Here is a 21,125-nt window from a genome sequence, read left to right on the forward strand (position 1 = left end):
AAAAGAACCCATTAAGAATGTAAAAATTAACTTCTTTTGCATGATATCAGACTTTTGCTTTATAATACTTTTCTAATATTTGAATGTTTTTATCATGAGCATGTATTGCTTCTAAAAACAGAGGTGAAAGAAAAAATTGGTGATTTGTCAGGTTAGGGAAGAGATAAAAGGGAGAACAGAGTACTGATAAAAGGAAAGAGCTGTGAATGAAGAACAAGAAAACAAAGGCACTGGCAAATAACCACGAAGTCTAAAGTCAACATTCAGATGATGACATAGGTTTGGTCTAGGCTCACACTGTTGCTAACTGAAGCTTCCGTTTCAGTCGTAGTCAAATTCTAGCTGCTGCTCTATGTTCTGGGACAATGAATGCGGAAGGAGAATAAATTCCAGGTGGCAAGGGCTCGTCATATATCTGCTTCCAGCTGGCTGAGGGAGCCATTGTTTTCAAAATCTTGGCTCATCTCATTTCATGGAATGCCCATCTGCATTGTCTGCCATGCAATGGATTTTGTGCTACAAGAGGCAAGTTTCACAAGTCATTAATTGTACCAGATGGTGGCAGAAGACTTGATAGACAACATTAATCTGCTGGGGAAACAAACATCAACAAATCACTTCAGCAAACAGCATCTATCCATATATCATGGACTGTCACTAGTTTCACCACAGGAGGTATCAGTCATTGAAGCTGGTTGGATAGTCACAAATTAAGTCATCCTGGAATCCAGATAGGAAAATCCTGTTTTTCTAAAACGTAAGATCTCAGAATGATCAATTCAAAGAAGAAAAACCATACTATGCCTCTATATTTGAACAGAAATATAACTCAGTGTAGTGCACTCATAGTGCAGGGGCGTGGAACCCTGTGAAAACAGAAAATTGATTAAGAACATACTTGTTATGATGGCAGGGACCTGGGATCTGTGACAGGGTTGCTCCTTTGAGTAGAAAATGGTGCTGATGTACCAGGAATGAGGTCAAAGTTGTGTATTCAATCCCCGGGTGGGTCAATTTTCTTTGTTTTCAGGCTGCATCGTGCAATTTCCCCTTAAAGAGGACAGAAAAGGGGGGAGCACTGAGAATGTATGAATCTATTTCTATTATTGGAAAGCTACTCAAATGGCTTATTCTGCTGGTGGCAAGGCAGTAGAATTTTCTTTAAAATGAAAGGGAGAACCCGGAAGGTACTTGTAACTCATATCAGTGGTGGAAAATGTGAAACATTATTTCAAGAAATGTAAACTATTGTTTTACTTTTGATATGAGGCAAAGTACTTTTTTAACAGTTTTTTAAAATTTAATTTAATTTCTTATTGCAGTAACATTGGTTTACAACATTACATAAATTTCAGGTGTGCATCATTATATTTCAATTTCTGTGTAGATTACATCATGTTCACCACCCAAAGACTAATAAGAATCCATCACCACACACATGTGCCTAATCACCCCTTTCGCCTGCCTCCCTCCCTCCTTCCCCTCTGGTAACCACCCATCCAATCTCTGTCTCTATGTGATTGTTGTTGTTTTTGAGATAAAGTACTTTTTAACCACGTGGGACCTGGTAACAATTTAACTCACGCTATTTCCCATAGAAAACTGTGTTCTATTTTAAATTTTCCTAGTTTAGCATTAAACGTTAAAAGAAGTCACCATAGTAGCTCACGGAGAAGAAACATACTGTAGTGATCTTACCAGCTTACCCTAGATACTGCAAAACAGCATACTGTTAGTTCTTTCCCATAACACTTGTCATTATAATATTCTTAGCACTTGACTTTCCCTTTGTGAGTAAAAAAAAACCTATTAAAAAGTTAATAATAATAGCAATACTATAAAAACTATTACTACAAGCCTATACTGGTATAATAAAAGTAATAGGATTTATTTATTATGTTTAGCAACAGCTCATTAATTGGGAAACCTGGAAACTCTTTGCCAATTTATCAGAATTACAACCAATCAAATTTTTCAAAGGTAGATGCTTAAATAAAAAAGTTAGCACTGAATTTAATAAAATTGAAACCTTGATACTTAAATTCTAGTCACAATTTTTGAGGAAAAAAGTGACCTAGAAAAAATGGATACTTTCTTTAGTCTAAAAATCTAGCCCCTGGATGCTTATCAGCTGTAGATAAAGAAAATGAAGCATAAGGAAGCAGGCAGAAGAGAAGGAGGAATTACTGCTAGATTTCCGGGATGAACAAGGAAGGTTCTTCCCAGATGAGTCCATAGAATCAGGTAGGATTGGCTAACTGCTATAGCAACCCAAGATCTCAGCGGCTTAACCTGGTAGAGGTTTATTTCCTGCCCTATCCTGCATGGGCCTGGAGCATCACCAAAGTTTTAGCTGGTCATGTCAAGACTCTGACCATTCTTTACCAGAGCCATTCTCAGGGTGATACTTGCTGTGAGCAACCTTGAAAGATGAGATAACATCTTGCCCATGGGCAAAGTTCAGGCTTGCTTCTGCTTACTATAAAAGTGGTAAGTTCCCCAAGTTCAGTGCTCTTCTCCTGTAGTGTAGCCCACTGCCTGTGTAGACAACTCTCATGTGTCCTGTGTTGCCTGAAGGGAATGTGGGAGACAAGGAGAACAGATACAAACCAATGTCAAGCTGTGGCTACCACTTTTGCCATGAATAATAAGTCCTTTGTCTCTGACTCCGGAGTTTTGTGTCTTCTGCCAGGATCCATGGTAGAGTAACAGGTTAACTTGTTATCTTGTGAGTAAGATAAAATCCTATACCCGTCACAGTTCTTGACAGCTGGAGCTTGGGGCTCTGTTCCACACAATCATTCAGGGACCCAGGCATGTTCTATCTAGTGGCTCTTCCAGCTAAAGAGTCCTGACCTAGATCTTCAGCATCTAGCTGCCAGGTGAGGGAAGGACCAACGTGGACTGTATAGGAGGTTCTAGGGGCCAGGCCTGGAAGTGGCATATATCACTTCCATTGACTAGAATGTAGTCATATGATTCCACCTTACTCCTGGGGAGGCTAACATGTAATTTAAATTTAATATAACTGTGTGCCCAGGAGAACAAAGAAACAGGGCTTGGGGAGTATATAGCAAGGTCCTTGCCACAGTCCATCGTACTGGTGTGATCATGGAAAATATGAAATTATTTTTCAAACTAGAATTTACTCAATGGGAGCTAGTGCCTGGACCAAATAAGATCAACAATTACATCTAGAGTTTCGTTTTTTGTGGAAGAATCAGCATTTCTAAAATACGGTCAAATGGGAAAAAAATAAGAAAGAAGGTACAACATTTTCTATTTTTCAGAAAATGAAGAAGGCTTTCTCATCTAGATCTGAGGCCCTTATCCTGTAAAGGCTTGAAGCAAAAGGGGAATTAAACTTGCCAATTAAAGGTAACTCATGTTATTTTTTAAAAAGTCTGTTTGGGTTTAACCTTGTTTATTTCAGGCAATTGCTCAGCCATTCAGAGTGTCTCTCTTATCAGAGGGTGTCTGGGTGTGGAGATGAGGAGAAAAGGGTCCTGAGGTCTGGGGCAATGGGGGTGTGTCCTGCACTGTGCTCTTGACCCTCCTTGACGTCTGTGAGGCTGTTTCTCATCCTGCCAGGACATTGGGCATTTTTTCTGGTATCGACTACTGAAATCCACAGGAAGGGAAACTTGTAGTCTTTCCTCTTTCATGATCAGATCCTTGTGCTGGTCCCTCCGTGATGACTGAGCTTGGCCTTGGTTAGTTAGAAGAGAAGCTGACACTTCCTCTCCTCTGTCGAGGGACCCTCTCAACCATGCCAACCTGTCACCTAGGATGCACCTTCCTGGCTGTCCTCCTTCTCTGAGGAGACTTGAAATCCCAGCCTGTGTCCAAGAAAATGAGGAGAAAGTCTCTATTCTCCCATATACCTGAACCTTATCTGGTTGTGTTTAACACTTGACGTGAAGCGGAAGGAAGAAGTCATAAATCTGACCATGTCTTTCTTTCCTCTTCTCCACTCACCCCTGCAGATCTCCCATTCTTCCCCATGCAAACGGAAGCCTTCCTACATCACAGCCTGTATTCTTCTTCTTCTTATAATCTCTAGTAGAATTTGAAGTCCAGATCCCAATCTTTAAGGAGTTTGAAAATGTAGAAATCCTTTTCTCTCTAAACAAACCTTGCGTCTCAGGAGCCACTTTTTACAAGAGCCATAAATGCATCTGTGCAATCAATAGCATGTTCTGTCCTTCCTCTGAAGCACTGAAACCCACTGGGTCATCAGGTGGAAATTCTAGGCCATCATGATTTAGAGGGAAGGAAAGTACATCCCTTCACTGTTTCAAATGCATATCTGTTACACTCTGACTCTTGAGGGAAAACTGCTAAAAATATTCATGATGTTTCCTTCCCACACATACTCTTCTAGTACCACTTGTAACAAATATTACTTTGTGATGTTTGGGGATATCATAATGTTCCTTTCTACCACAATGCTAACATCTTGGATGACTTTCAAATCCAGTCTTACACAATCAACTTCCAGTAATTACTTCTCTGGCCCTTTTTCCCACATGAGTGTTTAGTAGGATCCACTGTCTTAGAGCCACACTGGGAACTTCAATGTGGCTATTTTATGTTTAAAGAAAAGAGACAGCCCTTGTCATAGAATTTTAACTTGTCAATGTCAGTATTACAATGAAAAGGGCAAGTTTTCTTGTTTACTGGTATGATTTTTCAATGGGATTTCCAAAACAAGCCTGCTCTTTGTGCTAGAACTCTGACTCTCAAGGTCAGAAAAACTAAAAACTGTCTCAAGCAGAAAATTAGGAAATATAGTCATAGAGGTTTGCTATTCTAAGCATTCTTCATGAAGAATTGCTCTATGCCAGAACTCGATGGGGCATTGTCATTGAGTACATGACCGTATTGAAGCGTGTCCCTAGTTTCAGGTCACAGTCTCACATGAGCACAGAGGAGGAGCACTCATGTTAGGGCAACCACAGGGCCAACATGGGCATGGGGAGAGAGAGAGGATGTGAAGAGTCCCTTAAACTGGTAGTTTAAAGATTCAAAACGACATCCTAACTACACCTCTGTCAGATGGGCATTTGCTTAGCCACAAACCATGACAAATATTTTGTGCTTACGTATTATCAAAACATTTTCTGACAATTACCTGATATCAATGTCCTGAAACTTTTTCTTTGCAGGAGAAGACTCACCCTAAGCTGACATCTGTTTCCAATCTTCCTCCATTTTTTCTTCCTTTTTTGCCCCCGAAAGCCCCAGTACATAGCTGTGTATAATTGTAATTTCCTCTGGTTCTTCTATGTGAGCCACCACCACAGCATGGCTACTGACAGACAAGTGGTATCATTCCGTGCCTGGGAACCGAACCTGGGCCACCCAAATGGAGCATGCCAAACTTAACCACTAGGTCTTCAGGGTTGTCTCTCAATGTTCTGTTACTTTGAGTTGTATTTTTACAAACAGAATAATCTGCCTTGTGAATTGTAAGTTTCTTGTCACAGGAGGTATCTAAACAGGCTGTTGAGGCTTATTATTGAAATATGAAAATAGATTCCTTGTTAATTTACATTTTACAAGATCTGCAGTCTTGTGGAATCTCAATCTAAAAGATCAAAAAGGTAAAATAAGTCCTTTGCATTTGGGGAAGAAAAATCACATCACTGAAAAGAAGTTTTTCTCTTAAGAATGGAAATATATTCAATAACTAGGAAGCACTCTTGTTCATTCACTTATTTTTTCCACTTCTTTATTTTTATAACCTTAGCAACACAAATATCAAAGCACCTCAGCTTCCACAAGGAGTATCAGCAAGTCATTACTTTAAATGTAGCCAATAAAAAGGTTATCAGAAGATTTTTTTTCCACATCTGCTGAGCAGTCACAGTAATTTCTATTTTAGCAGCTTCCAATGATCTAAAGTGGAATAGAAACCAATATGCATCTTTCTTTTGAAAGAATTATAAATATCTGAAATGTCACTGACTTGGGAGAATGAAAGATGCCCTCAAAACCCTCCAACGCTCCCCCAGCTCCTAGGCCAGCCCCCTCTCTCTCCTCCATCACCTCCTTGATGGCCCTGGAGTAGCACCAGTAATTTCTTGTTCTTGTTGTCTTTGTGGTATATAGTAGATATCCCGGGGAGAAGAACTTCTCTGTTCTATAGTATCACTTGCCCTTTTTGTCCTTTTCTTGTGGCGAAAGAGGTGGCAATATAAAAGGATATTAAAATTAAAACAGAAGCAGCTGTGGTCACTCATGTTGATGAAATATAGCCAGAGAGCTTTGTCGAGTCTTTATTGCAATGATGAATTCAGAGAGTTTAAATTAAAAGCATTGTTTTGCCAGTACTAGCTGTGTGACTTTGGGAAAAACGATTCACTTCTCTGTGTTTCATGGAGCAGATAAGATAAAAAATGAAGAGAATAAAATTCCTCCTTTATAGGATTGTTGTGAGGATTGAAAAGTTAATAGATGTAAAGCATTCAGAGTATTTGTATATAATAAGCGTGATAGAAACGTCAGCTATTTTTGTTGTGGTTTGTTCCGGTAGAAACCAAGGATAGCAAAGATGGAGCTGGTGTCCTACTTTCTATTATGATTTCAGAATATTTCTTCTTGCTTGGTCTTCAGGAAAACTACTGACTCACTCTAGTCACCTCAAGGCATTCATGTCCCCTTTTTGTTGGTTGCATTTTCTTTATAGCTACCCATCAGCCACTTGAGGCAATTGTTATATGGCCCCTTAGCTTTCTCTGCCCTACACTTGATAGTGTGACAGCCCTAAAATCCATCTCATATACTTTCATAGCAGATGGTGTATTGTAGAATTTATGCCCTAAGGTTACAGCCCACAAATTTAATACTAATAACACTGTATAAGCCAGGAACTGTCCAAATCAGCACCAATAAATAGTAATCAAGGGAGTTAATGCTAGTAGAACTAGTTTGATTCCCCCCAAAATACAAAATAATATATATTTTATATGTCTAAACTACATGATATGACTAAATTCTAAGAAATATTTATATTTTCATGTAATTGCAAAGTTTTCTGTGTGAAACGTGATGATGCAGAGTTAGGCAGGATTTTTAAAAACTGGACATTTAAAGTTCTCAGCTTCTTTTCTCTGGAGGTGAATCCACTTTTTCAACTCAGCCAGCATTTTACTTGTTCAAGGAAGAGACTGGAAGGCTGTATGTCTCACAGGTTTTCCATAGTAATGCTGAGTGGCGGAGACAGAAGTAATAGCATCCGAAAAATGTCTCCCAGTGGATTGATCAGAGTCTTCAGTTCCTTCTTCACCTGCCACTTGGATACAGGACTGGCCCCTTTGGACCAAGTAAGCCTTCAGGTTCTTACACATTTGATTAGAGAGGAGAGAAATACATGAAATCCTGCTAATTTGAGCAAATGGGTGACTGAGCAATTATTATAAATATTAAAGGAGATATGGGTTATGAGAAAGCAGTGCCATGGAAGCCAAGAAAAGGGAGGGGTTCAGCAGAGAAGAGTAGTAAACAGTGTCCAAAACTTCTGAGATTTGAACAAGATCAGTAAAGATGCTTTTTAGTCATCTCTCGGATCTTTGGTTTAGGCCATCAACCTTGTGAGCGCAGTTTCAGTGGAAAGGTTGAGGTGGAAATTAGATTTCAGCGGATGGAAGAGTGAATGGCAACTGAAGATGTAAAAGAGAGCAAAATATACTACTTTCTCAAGAACTTTATTTGACAAAGGAAGGCCAGGTCACTAAAGACCGACAAAGGGAAGAGTGGGAACAAATTTACATGTTGGGATGAAAAACAAATAGAGAGGAAAGCTTGAAAATAAAAGAGATGGACTAGAATTTGGAGGAATTTTAGGAAGAAACTCCAAGGCTGTAACTTAAAACCCAGGTGCAGGGACGAGGCTGAGGAAAGAGGAAGGAGTAGAGGGAGAGAGATAGGGTTGGAAATAGCTACTGGGACGAAGGGGTGAGGGAGCAGACGAGAGACAGGCTGAGGTCTACTGTGTATTGGTCACTGTCCAACTGAGATTATTCCAGCACCAATTAGCAAGAAAAGGGTAGACAGCTAGAGTGGCCCAGGGTTGCATCTTATCAGCTAATGTGGAAAGAAAATAGATTTGAGACTTGCCCAGCTAGACCACACAATTGTGTAATTCCTTAAAATAAATCCCTTTATAGGTGCATGTGTATGTATGTATTTATGTGTGTGTGGGTATATACACCTATACATATATATCTCCTAGTGGTTCTGTTTCTCTGGTAGGACCCTGACTGATATAGACATGAAGTGGCTTATTCGAGGGCATGCTGCTGATAAGTGGTAGAGCCACTGTCCTGACCTGGATGGTCTGGGCCTTGAACCAATGCTCTTAATCCACCGCCTGGCACTGCTCCTCCGATAAATTCTAGTCATTAACGGTCTAATCAAACATTCAGGAATTGGCCCTGTGGAAAAAAGCAAAGAGAAAGAAAAACCAAATGCACATGAATGAAAATAAATATAGTATAAAGGAGTTCATTGTGTGTAGGGATCTGCAGAGTAAAGAGAAAAGCGTTAGTCCCTGCAGGAGAGATTTTGAGTTACCTCAGAGAATAGAAATGAAGAATGTGTATTTGTGTAGAAGAAGAGGAGAAGAGCATTCCAAGTGGAGTGGAGGATATATGCAGACGCCCAAGGCAAATCGTGTAGAATTTGGCTATGGCAAGCCTCCAAAATGAAAGTGAATGAGCAAAGGGCATGAACTCTGTATTGGTTGTCAATTGCTGTGTAACAAACTGAGGGCTCGGATCAACTGAAAACCCCCTCTCGCACGTGTCTGGCAGTGTCAGTTTTGGAAAATAAAATCTGCCGCACAGTAACCAAGGGTAGATTAGTCCCAGGGTGAGCTGGGCCGGTATCTCCTTTAAATGCTGGCTGATGAAAACCTGGTGGGGGAGGGAGAAGAGTGTGTCCCCCTCCTGTTTGCTTATCGCTCCTCCATTCGACATTCTTCAAACAGTGGTCTGGCTTTTAAACCAAACTGTCTAATTTCACAGCTCCACCTCAGAGGTGTGTAAAATACATGTAAGTCCTCTCTGTCTATTTTTGTCATATTACAAGTGAGGGAGTGGAAGGCTCAGAGCTGAGCAAGCGAGCACCATCGATGGGTCAAGACCCAGCTCATGCTGTAGGCTGGAACTGGAGCTAGGACGAGGCAGGTGAGGTTGTTTTCATTCCACCGAGAAAATGACCTCCATTCACGGCAGAAGCAGAAACAGAATCTGAACACACGTGTTAGTTATCCTTCCTGTAGAGGGCCCAGGAGCCCGGGGCTTCTACTCTCACTGAGTGGTGGCATGATGGAAAGTGCTATCGCCACCTTCATACAAGTGAGGCTTAAAGACACAACAGACTTTCCAAACTAAGGACAGTGACCTTTTGCTCTGGTTTGGGGCTCTTGTCTATGATTCACAAGGTTTTCCCTAAATGCAGCTTCTTTACTTTACACTAACTGAATCTTGGCTGGCTGAGTCACTCCATTCTGCGTCTGGACATTATGTTACCTTGCTTCCAGGAAGGCTGTGCTAAAATTCTCACTTTCAGGCTGACTTCACTAACCGGAGCCACTGACTTTTTCATGTATTTTCTGACAGCAATAAACACACTTTCCCCATCTATTTCTGTACTCATTTATTTTTTCAGTGCCACCAACAAGCCACATTGATGACTCGTTTATTTTATCAATTACTTCTAACAACTGCTAACGTGCTCATAATCTGATATGAAGAACATGGGAGTTTTTAGAAAACTGATAGAAAGTTTCTGGAAACAAGATAGAAATCAAAGAAAAAAAGTAAAAGTACTTTGAAAACTAGAAAGCACCACTATTTAAATAATTACATACATGTATGTGCATATATATATAACTTTTCATTTTTTGCAGACTTGTGTAAATATTTATCAAACCTTTACTATGTGAGGGATGCAGTGATGAACGAGAGATATTGTAGTTACTTTCTGGTAGTTGAAGCAGAGGAAGGCGGGAATGCTGCGGGAGAGTGGTAGGAGCTGACGGCAGAGAGGGTGGCAGGGGACAATTTGTACAGAATCTCGCAGGCTTTTAATTGTAGTCTACATGCAGAGTGATGCAGTTAATGGAGAGAGCTTGACTGGAGAGCTCTGTGCTCTAGATGTTGCTAATACAGTTGTACCTGGGTTGTCGTTGTTGTTTAACCTTTCTCTATTTTCTTCCTGTATACGATAATATTTCAAGACTTTGCAGGGTTTTTGAACATGTGTTTTGGGGGATTAGTTTTGAATATCCTTCCCTAAAAACTATAGCAAAGGATAAACTTAATGGACAGAAAACTGATCTGGGTGACCTAAAAGCCCCCTCCAAGCATAGAATTCCATTTATTATCCTTTGGGAAACTTCCATACATGAAGAGCAGGTCCCCTAGTAAAACCATCTCATCCGATCCTCTCAAAGTTGTTGCCTGCAACTGATAAGTGGTATCCTTCATGTCCTCAATCAGGAGACACATCTCTTATCACCTCCATTTCAGGCCCGGCGTCTATACAGAAGCACAAGCAATAAAGACTCACATCTAACAGTTGATCCAGCACATAAATCTCTTACCCATCTTCCGTTTTACCTGTTTATCATGTGTCTAATAATGAATTGTTTCAGATTCTTTGTTAGTCAAATTTCCCTAATTTGTTATTTTTTAAGCTTTACCAAAAAATGTTCAGTGCCTTTATCATTAAAACAACAGTTGACCAGGAGTGAAAGATTGTCAAAATGCACATAATATAAATTAGCATACATGCAGTTTCAAATGTGACAGGTAATTAGTTTTCCATAATGTACGATTCTGGAAAGCTGGTTTATGATGAATAATGTATCTGGAAGCACATGGCCATTAGTCTGAACCTCTGGGGCTTTGCAGTTTCAAAGGAGAAAATATATTCTGCATATAATTGCATGGCATTTTCAGCAGCTGCAGAAATACCAGTAACTAAGTACCTTTGATTATACTATTAACAAAAAATTTGGCAGGGTACTTAGCAATTTTTAGTAAATGTGATACATTCACAACCGGCAGGATACAATAAGTATTTCGGAAGTGGTCTTTAAATATTGAAATGGACTTCTTCTTAATCCTTCTTTGATTCTGACCCAGAAGTAGAAATTCAAATTATGCTGAGAAGAGAAGATTTTCACACCAGTGTGAAGCGTTAGCATCATGCCAAGTATCTGAAGAAGTCTGTGAGGGAAGTTTAAGACAGCTTCTCTCTGTGTCATAGAACCAAAATGGAATGTTTCCTGAGGCATTGAACTGCGATAAATTATCTGTTCTAGAATGGTTAAAAAAAAAAGGAATGTGTTGATTTTAGTTAATAATGTACTCCGTTGTTCCTTCTCAGTTCTCTGGGGAGGATTTCATAACCTAGAGAAAGAAACAGGCAGGAAGCAATTAATTACAATAAAGTCAGACACTTTCAGTCATAGAAGAAACAAAGTAGAAACCAATCCCAATTTTCCTTATTCTAGTTTCTGTCCTTTCAGTGATGAACAGGAGTTCACTGTATCCGAGATAGGGCCTCCAGAAACACAGGGAGATGTTTAGCAAATTGAAGGCCATGGGGATTAATTGGTGTAGGTAGCCATATCGGGCTATACGACATTTGAGCCTAAAGAGATTTTCAGCTGGATGGTGTGCATATATGTGGGTTATCTGGTGGATCATGGAGTTGCTCCCCAAATTTGTAGGCATTGACTTTAGGCTTATAAAGGAGCAATTCTGTATTTACAAAGTGTCAATTCAGCCACACCTCGAGCTGTAGGACCCTGAGGGCTGTGTCTAGACAGATCTTGCTTGACAACCATTTAAAAATCTTGAAAAGCAAGATTTTTTAACCTCTGCCCATTGGGTCACTGCAGCTAGGCCAGATATTCCTGTTTTGGCTACAAAGTACACCATGGCTGCAATCAGAGGCCTGTTCTCTGCTTGGCACCGCCTGGTATTTCCTATACTGGCAGAGTCCAGAGGTCATCCCTTCCCTACATCCTGGGAACTGAGCCATAGAAAGGCTAGGCATACATTTCTTCCTGTTTGTAAATTCTCTCATTGATTAGTTTTTCTCTCTCTGAGAGCAGTGTTGTGTGTGCTGTATATTAACCAGTTACAATGAGGGAGAGAGAGAAAGGAACGAGCTAAGTCTGGCAAAAATCCCCACACTTCACATAACATGTCTTCTGAGCTAAGCTCTTATACCTCTCATCAATTATCTGAAAGAGCAGCTGGGTGGGATTCTTTTATTTTATTGAGGTGATAATACTTTATAACATTGTGAAATTTCAGTTGTACCTTATTATTTATCAGATACCATATAAATGTGCCCCTTCACCCTTTATGTCAACCAACCTCCTTCCCCTCTGGTAACCACTAAACTGTTCCCTTTGTCCATGTGTTAGTTTATCTTCCACATATGAGTGAAATCATGCAGTGTTTGTCTTTCTCTGTTTGGCTTATTTTGCTTAACATAATACCCTCAAGGTCCATCCATGTTGTTGCAAATGGGACGATTATGTCTTTTTTATGGCTGAGTAGTATTCCACTGTACATATATACCACATCTTCTTTATCCATGCATCAGTTGATGGGCACTTGGGTTGCTTTCACATCTTAGCCATTGTGAATAATGCTGCAATGAACACAGGGGTGCACAAGTCTCTTTAAATTGTTGATTTCAAGTTCTTTGGACAAATACCCGGTAGTGAGAAAGCTGTGTCGTATGGTATTTCTATTTTTAATTTTTTGAGAAATATCCATACTGTTTTCCATAGTGGCTGTACCAGTTTGCATTCCCACCAGCTGTGTATGAGGATTCCCTTGTCTCCACATCCTCTCCAACATTTGTTATTTTTTGTCTTTGTAATTATAGCCATTCTAACGGGTGTAAGGTGACATCTTAGTGTAGTTTTGATTTACATTTCCCTGATGATTAGTAATGCTGAATACCTTTTCATGTGTCTGTTGGCCATCCGTATATCTTCTTTGGAAAAATGTCTGTTCATATCCTCTGCCCATTTTTTTGATCGGGTTGTTTTTTTTGTTGTCGAGTTGTGTGAGTTCTGTGTATATTTTGGAGATTGACCCCTTGTCGGATATATGATTTGCAAATATTTTCTCCCAATTACTGGGTTGTTTTTTTGTTTTGTTCCTGGTTTCCTTTGCCTTGCAGAAGCTCTTTAGTCTGATGTAGTCCCACTTGTTTATTTTTTCTTTCGTTTCCCTTGTCTGAGTAGACATGGTATTTGAAAAGATCCTTTTAAGATCGATGTCAAAGAGTGTGCTGCCTATGATTTCTTCTAGGAGTTTCATGGTTTCAGGTCTTACCTTCAAGTTTTTGATCCATTTTGAGTTAATTTTGGGGCATGGCAAAAGATAATGATTTCCTTTCATTCTTTTGCATGTGGCTGTCCAGTTTTCCAAACACTATTTATTGAAGAGACTTTCTTTTCTCCATTGTAGGTTCTTAGCTCCTTTTTCAAAGATTAGCTGTCTGCAGGTGTGTGATTTTATTTCTGGGCTTCCAATTATGTTCCACTGATCTGGGTGTCTGTTTTTGTACCAGTACCATGCTGTTTTGATTACTATAGCTTTGTTGTATATTTTGAAGTCAGGGATTGTGATGCCTCCAGCTTTCTTTTTTCTCAGGATTGCTTTAGCTATTTGGGGTCTTCTGTTGCCCCGTGTGAAGTTTAGGATTCTTTGTTCTGTTTCCATGAAGAGTGTAGTTGGGATTCTGATTGGGATTGCGTTGAATCTGTAAATTGCTTTAGGTAGTATGGACATTTTAACTATATTTATTCTTCCAATCCATGTGCATGGAATATCTTTCCATTTCTTTAGGCCATCATCGATTTCTTTCAATAATGTCTTATAGTTTTCATTGTATAGTTTTTTCACCTCCTTGGTTAAATTTATTCCTAGATATTTTATTCTTTTTGTTGTGATTGTAAATGGGATTACATTCTTAAGTTCTCTTTCTGTTAGTTCATTTTTAGAGTATAGAAATGCAACTGATTTTTGTAAATTGATTTTGTACTCTGCAACTTTGCTGTCATTGTTGATTATTTCTAATCATTTTCTGATAGATGGATTCTTTAGGTTTTCTATATATAAAATCATGTCATGTGCAAACAGCAAGAGTTTCACTTCTTCATTGCCTATTCAAATTTCTTTCCTTTCTTTTTCTTGTCTAATTGCTCTGGCCAAAACCTCCAGTATTATGTTGATTAAGAGTGGTGAGAGAGGGCACCCTTGTCTTGTTCCTATTCTCAGAGGGATGGCTTTCAGCTTTTCCCTGTTGAGTATGATGTTGGCTGTGGGTTTGTCATATATGGCCTTTATTACGTTGAGGTACTTTTCTTCTATAATACTTCATTGAGAGCTTTTATCATAAATGGATGTTGGGTGTTGTCAAATGCTTTCTCTGCATCTATTGAGATGATCATGTGATTTTTATTCCTCATTTTGTTAATGTGGTGTATCACGTTGTTTGATTTGCAGATGTTGAACCATTCCTGCATGCCTGGTATAAATCCCACTTGATCATGGTGTATGTTTTTTTAATGTATTGCTGTATCTGGTTTCCTTGCCAATGTTTTGTTGAGGATTTTTGCATCTATGTTCATCAGTGATATTGGCCTGTAATTTTCCTTCTTCATGTTGCCTTTGTCTGGCTTTGGGATTAGGGTGATGTTGACCTCGTAAAATATGTCAGGAAGTGTTCCATCTTCTTCAACTTTTTGGAATAGTTTGACAAAGATAGGTATTAAATCTTCTTTGAATGTTTGGTAGAATTCTCTGGAGAAGCCATCTGGTCCTAGACTTATTTTGGGGGAGGTTTTTGATTACTGTTTCAATCTCTTTGCTTGTGATTGGTCTATTCAAAATCTCTATTTATTCCTGATTCAGTTTTGGGAGGTTGTCTGAGTCTAAGAATTTATCCATTTCTTCTAGATTGTCCAATTTGTTGACATATAGTTTTTCGTAGTATTCTCTTATAATCCTTTGTACTTCTGTGGTATCTGTTGTAATTTTTCCTCTTTCATTTCTAATTTTATTTATTTGAGCCTTCTGCCTTTTTTTCTTAGTGAGTCTGGCTAGAGGTTTGTCAATTTTGTTTATCTTCTCAAAAAAACAGCTCTTTGCTTCATTGATCCTCTCTACTGTTTTTTTATTCAATTTCATTTAATCCTGCTCTAATTTTTATTATTTCCCTCCTTCTGCTGACTCTGAGCTTTGTTTTTCTTTTTGTAATTCTCTTAGATTGAGTTTAAGATTGCTTATTTGAGATTTTTCTTGTTTGTTAAGGTGGGCCTGTATTGCTATGAATTTCTCTCTTAGTACCACTTTTGCTGCATCCTATACGAGTTGGTATGCTGTATTTTCATTCTCATTTTCCCCAGATATTTTTTTACTTCTCCTTTAATTTATTAAATGATCCTTTGGTTGTTCAGTAGCATGTTATTTGGTCTCCACATGTTTGTCACTTTCCCAGCTTTTGTCTTGTAGTTGATTTCTAGTTCCATAGCATTATGGTCAGAAAAGATGCTTGATATGATTTCAACCTTCTTAAATTTATTGAGGCTTGCCTTGTTTCCCAACATATGGTCTATCTTTGAAAATGTTCCATGTGCACTTGAGAAGAATGTGTATTCCGCTGTTTTTGAGTGGAGTGTTCTAATATATCTATTAAGTCCATCTGGTCTAGTTTTTCATTTAAATCCACTATTTCCCTGTTGACTCTCTCTCTCTTGATGATCTATCCATTCATGTAATGGAGTGTTAAGGTCCCCTGCTATTACCATGTTGTTGTTAATATCTCCTTTTTGGTTTGTTAATAGTTGTTTACTGTATTTTGGTGCTCCTGTGTTGGGTGCATATATATTTATAAGTGTTATGTCTTCTTGGTGGAGTGTCCCTTTTATCGTTACATACTGTTCCTCTTTGTCTCTCATTACCTGTTTTATCTTCAAGTCTACGTTGTCTGATATAAGTATGGCAACACCTGCTTTCTTTTGTTTGCCATTAGTTTGGAGTATGGTTTCCATCCCTTCACTCTGAGCCACTGTTTGTTTTTAGAGCTGAGATTTGTTTCCTTTAGGCAGCAGCTTATTGGGTCTTGTTTTTAATCCATCCCACCACTCTGTGTCTTTTGATTAGAAAGTTCAATCTAATTACATTTGGAGTGATTATTGATATATGAGGGCTTAATACTACCATTTTATCACTCGTTTTCCAGTTGTTCAGCATTTCCCTTGTTTTTTGTCCCATGTATTTCGGATTGCCAATTCAGCTTGGTAGTTCTCTATGAAGGTTTTCTCAGTTTCCTCTTTATTCATCATTTGTGTCTCTGTTCTGAATATTTGTTTAGTGGTTACCATGAGGTTTGTACAAAAATCTTATATTTTCTGATAGCCTCTTATTTCCTTAGACTAAGCCAATTCCATCCCTTTCCACTTCCCCTTCTAAGTTACTGTTGTTGCAAGTTATTCCATCTTGTGTTGTGAGTTTGAGGTTAAAATTATGAGATTATATTTATTTTTGATATTTTCCTTCTCTTTATCTTTAATGTTATAACTACATGTTTTCTAACCTGTTCTGATAGAGAGCTGCAATTTTACGATTTTGTCTGCCTATTTATCTCTTTTCTCAAGGTTTTATGAATTCTTTCTTTTTTGTTTCAGGTATGAGGGCCTTCTTGAGCATTTCTTGTATGGGGAGTCTTGTGGAGATGAACTCCCTTAGCTTTTGTTTATCGGGGAAGTTTTTATTTCTCTGTCATATCTGAAGGATATTTTTGCTGGATAGAATATTCTGGGCTGACAGTTTTTGCCTTTCAGAATTTTGAATATATCATTCCACTCTTTCCTAGACTGTAAGGGTTCTGCTGAGAATTCTGCTTGAAGCCTGATAGGAGTTCCTTTGTAAGTTATTTTCTTCTGCCTTGCTGTCCTTAACATTTTTTCCTTGTCATTGACTTTTCCTCGCTTTACTACTACATGCCATGGAAAAGGTCTTTTACATTGATATAATTAGGAGTTATATTAGCTTCTTTTACTTCTATTTCCAACTCCTTCCCCAGGTTTGGGAAGTTCTCAGTTATTATTTCTTTGAACAAGCTTTCTTCTCCAGTCTCTTTCTCTTCTCCCTCTGGAATACCCATAATTCTTATGTTGCATTTCCTAATTGAGTCAGATATTTCTCAGAGAATTTCTTCATTTCTTTTTAGTCTTACTTCTCTCTCCTCCTCCATCTGAAGCATTTCTATCCTCCAGACTTCTAATTCTGCCCTCCATAATATCAACTCTGTTATTGAGAAAGTGCAGATTTTTCTTTATCTCATCAACTGCGTCTTTCATCTCTAACATTTCTGATTGGTTTTTCTCTATAGTTTCAATCTATTTTGTGAAGAATTCCCTCTGTTCATTAATTTTGTTCCTGATTTCATTGAACTATCTGTATTTTCTTGTAACTCGAGTTTTTTTATGATAGGTTTTTGAATTCTCTTTCATTTAGATTGTAAATTTCTGTGCTTTCAGGATTGATTTCTGGGTGCTTGTCATTTTTCTTCTGGTCTGTAGTATTAGTATATTTCTTCAGACCGTTTGGTGGCATGAATTTGTGTCTTCTCATAGTGATAGCATCTGGTTGCAGCTTCCATCTGCTGGAGTCAAAAGCTGTGTATTCCTAGCCCACCACAATCTTTGGAATCTGTGCCTGTCCTTAAAATCTATGCTGACAGGTCCCATCTGTGATTTCCAGTTTGCTCTCTCACAGCTGCTGCTTTTCTAACCTACGCGTGGGCCCTCTGGCCAACTGAGCTGAAGCACCAGGCAGGGGGAGGGGTGCTTTCTTTTGCCTGCACGATCCTGGGGACATTCTCGCTCTGCCCTCACTATCTGCTCTCCCAGGGTGCTGGCTTGATGAAGACACCCCCACAACAGCTTAGCCACCTCTGTGTGAGGCTTTCTCATAGGCTATGAGGGAATTTTAAGAGTCAAGGTGTTCCTGCAGAGAGCCACCCTTCCCCCCTCTTTTCTCAGAGCTGCACCTGGTCCCACACCTTGGGTCACTGGCATTCAGGAGAGAGAGGCAATCTTCTTACCTCCTTCCACTTGCTCTGGGGCTCCAGCACCTCCACCTTCAGACATATGGCTGTCTGGGTTTCTCAGATGTCTTTTGTGTTGTGTGAATGTCCTCTGTTGGTCTATGAACGTCCTTCTTGTTGTATCTTAGGAGGGAGTGTCTAAGGGAAGAGCTTGCTCTGTCATGACGCTGACAACAATTGGATGGTTTTTTTTTAGAGTCTCTTTTTTAAGTAATTTTATTGGGATTATAATGGTTTATAACATTGCGTAATTTCGGGTGTACATTATTGTTTATCAGTTCCTGAATACACTTCATCATGCTCACCCCCAGTAGTCTAATTTTTATCCATAACCATACTTATGTGCCCCTTTGTCCCTTTTGCCCACCCACAACCCCCTTCCCCTCTGGTAACTACTAATCCGTTCTCTTTATCCAGGTGTTTGTTTATCTTCCACATATGAGTGAAATCATGCAGTATGCATTTCTCTGTCTGGCTTATTTCATTTAACATCATACCCTCAAGGTTTGGATAGGATTCTTATTGTTTGACCTGGAACCTTGAATCCTTGAAGACTAGGCTGGACAGAATATTTTTTTAATAGTTCACTAAAACTATATTGCCTTACATTTATACAACTCCAGACACTTACAAAGCACCTACAATTTTTTAAAATTTTTAAGTGAGAAAAGTAAGGTTTAAGGAATAAACTGGCTTGCCCAAGGACACAGAGAGTTGACAACAGTTGTTTATTCAAATATTCAAAAGTTATTTATTTACTGAATACCTACAATTCTATTTTTTCGCAATTTTAAGATGTAAAATTTTTTCGCATTTTGGCATCTCTGTAATCAGGGTGAGTCTTAGAGCTGTTGCCCACTAAGCATTGACTGCCCTTCAGCATCAAAACTTGCAGAGTGAATGTCATCATCCAAGAATAAAATCTCAAAGACAATCACACAGCAATCTTTTAAGAAATATTGCTTCACCAATGCTCTTGATGGCTCAATGATATTGTGTGGAAAATAGGGCATAGTGACAACTTTTCATTGAAAATTAATCTGAAGAGTTTGACTCTGAGTGAGAAGTTGTTTCAGGAATAGCTTAACCAATTTTATTTTGGTTACATTCTCAATTTTAGAGTGTACAGTAAGATATATGATAAATCTATGGTCTTTCTAAATAAATCTAAAAGAGGTCTTAAGTACATAGAAATAAAAAGTCTAAAGTGACAAGGCATTATCCCATAGCTTAAATGGTGGTGTTTTTTATTTCATACAGTAAAATGATGGTGTATCTTAAAATTGATGTCAATTTTAACTTTTTACTCATAAAATGATGGTGTATCTTACAATTGATGTCATCTTAGATTTGATGAGATATAGCATATTCCTGGCTCACCTCTGATGCTGGATATTCAGAAATGATAAAGTCTCTGAAGCTTAAATTCTAGAAGGATACTCAAAAGAAACAAACAAGGAAAATATCAAGAGTGAGTGATAAGTGCTATGTAGAGAATTGGAATTAGGTGACGTGAAGAAAGTGACTTTAGATTATCAAGTTTCTCACCTCAAGGAGGTGACTTTAAGCTGAAGAAGTAATAATGCTAGACGGGTGGAAGAGCCAGGACTGGAAGAGGCTCCTGAATACCAGCACTCTTGCCAACAGACCTTGGCAGGCTGATGATATAGTTATTGTACCAAACCTTATTTACAGTTTTTCATTTTACTCTAGTGGCATAATTCTTATTTCAAAGTGAATGTGGACTTTAAATCATACCACTCCTTCATCTGGTCATTTTAAATGGAAATATAACGATCTTAGATGGGTGGTATTTTATGCAACAAAACACATCCAAATTTTGATGCAGTAAGTGACATTGGGAGAATGAATCTTGAAAATCCCTGTGAAATGCAGAAAATAAAAACAAGGAAGGAAGGAAAGAAGGAAGAAAGAGAGAGAGAAGGAAGGAAGGAACGAAGGAATGAAGGAACGAAGGAACAGAAATACTTAACGTTGGCAGCACACTCGGCGTCCCTGGGATCTGTCTCTTGCTTCAACACTGTTTGAACAGAACAGACCCCTGGGACTCCCCTTCTTCCAGCCTCCAACCACCCTCCAACGTCTTTTCCAGTCGCAGCCTTCGGACCGACCTCTCAACCATCCCCTCCCTCAGGCGGGACCAACCAACACTGTTTTTTGAGCTCGGCTCCTTATAGCCAATCAACCACGAGCTCCCAGATCAGTCAGAATTATTCTACCGAAGTGGAGGTCGCCATCCAGTGGAGGCTGCCTGGTTAGCCTGTATCTGTGGCCCTCCTCCGCCTACCTCTCTCTGGGCTTCTATTTCGACTGCAGCGATGTGGCTCTGGAGGGCACATGCCACTTTTCCCGCTAGTTTGCGGAGGAGAAGCGCGAGGGCACCAAGCATCTCTTGAAGATGCAAAACCAGCGCAGCAGCAGCAGCTCTCTCAGGACTTACAGAAGCCGTCCAAGGATGAGTGGGGTACAACCCTGGGGGCGATGAAAGCCACCACTGTCCTCGAGAAGAGCCTGAACCAGGCCCTTTTGGATCTGCATGTCCTGGGTTCTGCCCATGCAGACCCCCCCATCTCTGTGACTTCTTGGAGAGCCACTTCCTAGACCAGGAAGTGAAACTTATCAAGTAAGTGGGCAACCACTGACCAACATCCAGGGGCTCGTTGGCCCCCAAGCTGGGCTGGGCGAATATCTCTTTGAAAGGCTCACCCTCAAGGATGACTAGGAGCTTCCAGAGTCCAGCGGCCTTTGAGGGGCCTCTCTGGCATCCCCCGGTGTCAGAGCTTCTGCCTGAGCCTCTCCCTGCAGCCGCTGGATAGCTTTTTAACCACCCTGGAGCCCTTGGCCAAGCCGTGGACCAAATGGAAATAATAAAGCTTTTTGCAGCCGGGGGGGAAAAAAAAAAGAAAGAAAGAAATACTTAACGTCAACTTTCTTACTCATGAAAA

The 21,125-nt window shown here is 39.4% G+C and overlaps 1 pseudogene; it reads left to right on the forward strand.

The window, feature by feature from the left end:
* Window positions 1-20,925, forward strand: part of LOC103563844 (ferritin light chain pseudogene) — a 55,952-nt pseudogene extending 35,027 nt beyond the window's left edge.
* The last annotated feature ends 200 nt before the right edge of the window (window positions 20,926-21,125 follow it).

This window comes from Equus przewalskii, chromosome 5, assembly GCF_037783145.1.
Source record: "Equus przewalskii isolate Varuska chromosome 5, EquPr2, whole genome shotgun sequence".
In the NCBI taxonomy this organism is placed as follows: domain Eukaryota; kingdom Metazoa; phylum Chordata; class Mammalia; order Perissodactyla; family Equidae; genus Equus; species Equus przewalskii.